General features: G+C 40.1%; 1 pseudogene; it reads right to left on the reverse strand.

Annotated features, from left to right (window-relative positions):
* Positions 1-648: 648 nt before the first annotated feature.
* Positions 649-1544, reverse strand: LOC102934336 (annotated as a pseudogene).
* Between the last annotated feature and the right edge of the window lie 5381 nt (positions 1545-6925).

Genomic DNA, 6925 nt, shown 5'->3' on the forward strand with positions numbered 1-6925 from the left:
ACTTTCCCCATGAACCAGCTCCTTACTGTATATCATCCCAGCTGCTGTGCATGGTTTACCCACATAATCTCTCTGGTGGTTGGGTCACATTCTGGTTCAGCTGGCATTTAGCATCTAACTTACAACTAGTGCAGGCCTGAGGCAACAGACTGTTTAATTAGAACAAAACATTATTATGGCTTGTGGTAGGCACTCCTGGCCTGTGATTTCTGCCCAGTGCTCTGATTGTCAAGATGAAGAAGGATATTCATTCTTCTGCATGTGCATGTCACCATCTGTGTAACATGGTTAAGCCTCTTTCAAGGATGACTTAGGAGAACAAGAAGCTTGATTCTTACTTCTCTCATGCTCGTGTAAATTGGAAATAATTTCACTGAAGTCATTGGAGTAATACTAATATAAAACTTGTGGGAGATCAGAATTGGGACCATTAGGCCAGTCACATAGTGGCAAATGGATAAGCAACTTATTAAGCCCTGAAAAATAATATCACGTTCCAAGCTACTTTCTTTTGCAATGTCTCTTCACAAGTTAGTTAATTCTGCCCATGAAGATATTCCAGTGGCATTTTGCCTTTTCTTTTCCACCCACTGCATTGGTATATGGCTGTGCAAGTTGAAGGGCAATGGGGCATCAGGCCCGGAGGTGTAAACTAAGTGGGATGCTCTCAGGCTGCTCATGCAATACCATTGCTCATAAATAGCCTAACTCTCCTCCCACATAAACAGATGTCAATCAAGGGGTAACAAATTAAGTCAGGCCCTTTATCAAAGACCTTTTTTTTTTTTTTTTACAAACAGAGGAAAAACAGATTTTAATAACCTTATAAAATACAACATATAATTAACCTTGCAGTTTGTTGCTGCTTCAGTGTCACAAGTATCATTAGAAGCAGTCTTAAACGCTACACTTGTCTGTGTCCTGTTTCCAGCAACATGCTTTCTAGCAGTAGTTTACTGCTGTTTTCAATATAGGGCTGGTACAACCAAGACGATAGATAAACCATCATGAGATATTGGTCAGCAGAAAGCAATCTCTTGCACAGTCATTTGCTTAAGTCGTAGTTCCTTCTTGTACATTTCAGTGAGCTTGAAATAAACCTCATAGAAGTAGGTAGTGGGCCATGTGTGAAAGAGTGGTGTCCTGCAATCTCCGTTTTCATAATGGTGTGTTTCTAAGTCACAAATTCCTTTAGTAGTTAAACATAGTTTTTCCATTTTCAGTTGTATTTTTGCCATGTTTTCCAAGGTCCCAAGCAATTCTGCACAGAACATCTCAAGTTCTTCATTATAGTCTGGAGACAGCTTTCCACAGTCAGAGGAATGTTGTCACATTCTATCTCCAGCTTGTTATCTTTAAATTGTGTGCCAATTCAAGTTTACAATTTTGTTTGCAGTAGTAAATCCATTATTATTCAGGGTCTCCCATTTCATCATTAAATTATGCCAGTCTGCTGCGTTATCTTTAATTTTTCTTGCACTGACAGATAAGACAGGTCTTTTTGGAGCAACAGCTGCAGGACTCTTTTTGTTGTAGGCTCTCATTTCTGCCCCAAGAACTCAAGGCTGGAGGGACATGACCTGTGGTGGAGACAGTATCAAGTAGTGTGCTTGACAGGTGTAGTGCGCTTACTAATCATAACAGTGTTCAGGATGACAGAAACCTCTCTTGGAGCAAAAAAGCAAAAGCACTCTTTGTCTTTATAGTCTGAAGGCAATCTGTGAAACAGGACCTCACAAAAGCCTGATATTTTGGTTTAAACAGGAGGGTTTGGAAAAGTTGGCACAGGGATTATGGCTTGGGTCAGCAAATCATTCATAGCAATGTGTCTTTTAGAAAACCATCAGGGACATATGTTTTACACCACTGCTCAGCTGATAAAATAGTAATTCTGCTCAGTGAGTCAAGCACCTCAGAACCAAACACTTGGTGTATGTACTAAATTAAGAACTTGTCTACACACAAATGTGCTCCAGTTTAGTTGAACTGATTTAGTTAAACAATTGTTAAAACCCTGTGTGAACATCCTTATTTCAGACTGAGTGCTTTATTTTGCTGTAGTTTAAATCTGTTCCTAATCAACCTAAGCTAAATGCAAATAAGAATAGTTCAAGCCAAAATAAGAGTGTCCACACATCCTTTTACACTAGTTAAACTGAAGTGGTTTAAAACCACACTTTGAGTTTTACTGGTGCAACTCACAAATGAAATGAAGCTGCTATCTGTGGGATTATGAATCAGAATCCTAACTCTTGTCTGTATTCAAAGATGACTTAAATTGAAACCAGTTTTAAAAATGGTTTAGTTAAACAAGTGCAAAACCCTCTATGGCCACTCCTAGTTCAATTCAAACCTGGTTTATATCAATTTAGCTAAACTCAAGTCCTTATTGAATTAAGCTAAATCAATATAAACCAGGTTTGATTTAGCTTAATTTGATAAGGACTTGAGTTTAGCTAAATTGATATAAACCAGATTTAAACTGAAGTAAGAGTGGCCACAGAAGTTGGTTTAAAATCTGGGGGCAGATCCTGAGCTGGTATAGATGGTCATAGTTCCATTTACTTCAGTGACTATTTATACCAGCTGAGGACCTGCTGCCACATCCAACCATGCCCTTTGAATATAGACAAGACCATTGGTCATAATCCCTAATCCCTCAACATAGTGGACCTGATTTTCCACTGCTCTATTTTTGCACTTAATGCAGGGATGAGGGAAAAGATGCCTTTAAAGTGCTGTCCATATTCTCAGGCATATTTATATATGCTAAGGAAACTTGCGCATGCATGATCCAAACCTTCACAAATGGTGGGACTGCTTCTTGTTCCCATATTTTCATATCTAATTTGTGAGTTGCCTACAGGTGTATTCATTTGGATGATGTGAGAGTATGCATGGCATGCACTTAAAAGGACAGTGGTAGGGCTATGTGGGTGCAGCTTATATTCAGTATCCTGCATTCTAGCAAAAATAATTGCTCCTGAAAGGCTTGGTCCCTGGAATGCACAGGGTTAATCATTAAAGTTGCTACTGTTGCAGGAACTGACTGTTCTCCCCCGCCCCCCTTAATATTTCAGGCTTGTCTTTAAGTCAGCACTACTTAAAGAGATATGGGACTGCTGTGAGGGTATAACCCTGCTTTGAAAAATGTTGATTGAGAAACTAAGGCCTGGTCTACTGCTCTGTTAGAAGTACAACATTTCTTCTGGAATATTTCCTTCCACTTTTCTTCAACACAATCCTCTTCCTTTTGATTTCTCCTCCTGAATATTTTCCCCATCTAATAATATTTGCCTGTTCCTGGATCCCAGGAGGTGAAGTGTCAATATGTTAGTCCTCTTTCCCTCAACTGAGGCCCTGTTGTCTAATGGTTAGACCTGGGAATCAGGACAAAGCTGTGCTAATGACTTTCCTACAGCACTGAACCCTCTCCCCTCAAATCAGGGTGTTTGTCTATTATTAATATTTAATTACTTGTACCGTAGGACCTCAGTTACGAGCACCTTGGGAATCGAGGTTGTTCGTAACACTGAAATGTTCGTAACTCTGAACAAAACATTATGGTTGTTCTTTCAAGAGTTTACAACTGAGCATTGACTTTGCTTTGAAACCTTACTATACAGAAGAAAAACACCACTTTTAACCATCTTAATTAAAACGAAAAAGCACAGAAACAGTTTCTTTACCTTGTCAAATCTCTCTTTAAATTTTTCCTTTATTTTTTTTAGTAGTTTATGTTTAACACAGTATTGCACTGCATTTGTTTTTTGTTTGTCTCTGCTGCTGCCTGATTCATACCTACGGTTCCAAATGAGGTGTGCGGTTGACTGGTCAGTTTGTAACTCTGGTATTTGCAACTCCGAGGTTCTACAGTATTACAGTAGGCTAAGTGGAGAGAGTCGTTGGGGGAACACCTGAAACATAAGGGGCTTCTTGTGCAGAGCTGGAATGATACCATCCCTTCAAACAGAATCTGCTGGATTTCCCTACCCATACTCTTGATTCTTTACCTTAGTCGCAACTCTTCTACCATGACTAACTGGGGCATAACATCTCTTTGTCTTGATTTCCCCATCTGTAAAAAGAGGATAATACATAATTTTCAGGGATGTTTCGAGCCATAATGATGAATATTACATAGCACTTTGAAGGTATAATGCACTGTAGCACTGCAGTTGCTCAGTATTATTTCTAGAAATGTGAGAAGGTGAAATAATGTTCAAAGAGCTGCTATTTCTTTCAGGAGACAAGAGCATTATTTATTGTAGTACTAGTGGCAAAATGGCTGTTTTCCAGGCTCATTTACTTTTCAAGTATGCATATGTGTATATATAAAAAAAATGTCTCTACGGAAACAATAGGGCATTGTGTTTCAGAGATGTGCAAGTTATAGGCAACTTTTAAAAGTTTGGAGGATGAAAACACATACAGGTTTCTTGAGCCATGAGTACGTGCTTTGACTTTACAAGTGGGCATTTTTATAGAAGCAGGAGTCAAGGTTAAATATAAAGTTCCTGATTCTCTGTTGCCCTGTATCTTTTGTGATTTCTTTTACTGCAGTGCAAATGGGATATAAAATGCTACCATTCTGATCTGTTAATGTTTTACACTGACTTTGTATTCACTTTCTACTGGTGTAAATGATTACACAAAGTGCAGAACAATGGAGAATTGGCTCCATTGTTTATTTTCAGGGCCAAATTCCTGATCCTGGTGCTAAACTGATGCATGCCTACGCAACACTACTGGCAAACTGAGGAAGAAAGTCCACTGTTGTGTCTTGTGTTCTTTATACAACAAAAACAACATGCTGCAACTATGAGTGTAGATGGGTCCCAAATAACTATTTACTTAATATGCGCAAACGTGCTAGGCCAAGCTACATACATGCTGATGCTCTGATTGCTCTCTAAAACACAGAACACAGTGAGTGCCAACAGAAGGCCCACTAACTTTTTAAAGGGATAGTACTCTTTTCCTATAGGCTACTTTACACTTTGCAACCAGTCAGCCATATCAGTCATTGACTCCAACTTCCACTGCCATACATAGCTGTGGAACTGCTGCAAAGTGATGGGCAGAACTGCCAGCTCAGTGGATTTCTTTTGTAGACAGGGTTGTCTCTCTTTCTCTCCAGCCATGTCTACAATACAGGAACAAACAAAAAACAAACAAAAGGAAGTATTTTTTCACACAATGCACAGTCAACCTGTGGAAGTCCTTGCCAGAGGATGTTGTGAAGGCCAAGATTATGACAGAGTTCAAAAAAGAACTAGATAAATTCATGGTGGCTAGGTCCATCAGTGACTATTAGCCAGGATGGACAGGGATGGTGTCCCTAGCCTCTGTTTACCAGAAGCTGGGAATGGGCGACAGAAGATGGATCACTTGATGATTACCTGTTCTGTTCATTCCCTCTGGGGCACCTGACATTGGCCACTGTCGGAAGACAGAATACTGGGCTAGATGGACCTTTGGTCTGACCCAGTATGGCCATTCTTATGTTTCTTAACTATAACGGCATAGCTGTGCCAGCATAACTGCAAGGTTAGATGCAACTACGTGACAGAAGAAGTTTTTTTGTCATTGTAGGAAGACCACTGAATGATGATAGCTAACTTGACAGACGCATTCTTCCTTTAACCTAGCTTTGTCTATACCTGGGGTTAGGTTGGCAGAACTGTGGCACTGAGGGGTGTGCATTTTTTTACTCCCCTGAGTGCCGTAGCTATATCTATCTACATTTTAAGTATAGACCAGGACACTCTCTCACTGTTGTACACAGCTGGTTTAGGTGAATGCCTGTGCTGATTGGCTGCCCTTCCCCAAACCAGTCAATCATAGCAGCACTTCCTAGCCCAGGTTCAGTCACACAGGTGCAGAGTATCATTATGAAGGAACCTAGATGACTATGTCCTTTGTTCCCATTATTGATAGATTAGGAATGGATTTAACCCCATATAAATTGCATTGCAATATGGGTAGCATTGTTATGTTGGTTCATATTAAAGAAGCTCTGTATTAAAATCACAAATGAGTTTGATTCCCCATAGTTTAAATTCTAGGGTATTACTAATTAAGAGGTCTCTTGGTTTTTGGTCTCTTGGTTTTACTCTTTCTCTCCCTCTCTGTGTGAAACTTGCAAGCTGCTGATTGTGTTAGTACATTCTAAGACAGAGTCTGATCTCAAAGCAATACTTTGTAACAACAGAAACAGCACACAGAGACTCCCCACCCTTTTGCTGTGTTTATCTCGCTTTGTTAACACTTGTGATTAAAATAGAGATAGAGGATGTATGTGGATGTATGTTTGATGTGGATAATAAATGAATGATCAGGGAGGTGCCAGCCTAAGAATCCAGTGGCGATCGGCTGAAGAATGCGCAGAGTGGAGACAACCAGATGACCCCCCAGAGGGCAGACTGGAATCCGCCCAACAGTCTCAAGGATGGGAGAACCGAAGATCTGGCAGCATGGAGCCGTCAGGAATGTGCCATCTGCTGATTGGTTCAGCAACAGCATGATAAAGCAATTCCCATAGACTGGCATAGGAAGAAATTCCTATAAAAATGGACTCGAGAAAGTGAGAAATTTGGGGTCTGATTCTGCAAACCAACTTCCAGGAGCATCAGATGTGCATCTGACAAGGCCCTGCTACCTCCTCGTGCCCAGGCCACCTGGCCAGTGTCTTGGCATGAGCAACTCTAAGGCTGGTAACTATGATAACAACCTTGCAGAACCTGTGTGTGTGTGAATGAATGAATGTGTGAATAAATATGAAATTGAATGGAATGTTATAGCTATAACTAACTGCTTACTATGATTCTTTCTGTATTCACAATAAATGTGGTATTCTGCCTTTTCCCCTTTAATAAGATCCTGCTGGTTTTTATTTTATTGGTATAACAGCATTGGTTATTAC

The sequence above is a fragment of the Chelonia mydas genome, chromosome 1 (assembly GCF_015237465.2).
Source record: "Chelonia mydas isolate rCheMyd1 chromosome 1, rCheMyd1.pri.v2, whole genome shotgun sequence".
NCBI lineage: Eukaryota > Metazoa > Chordata > Testudines > Cheloniidae > Chelonia > Chelonia mydas.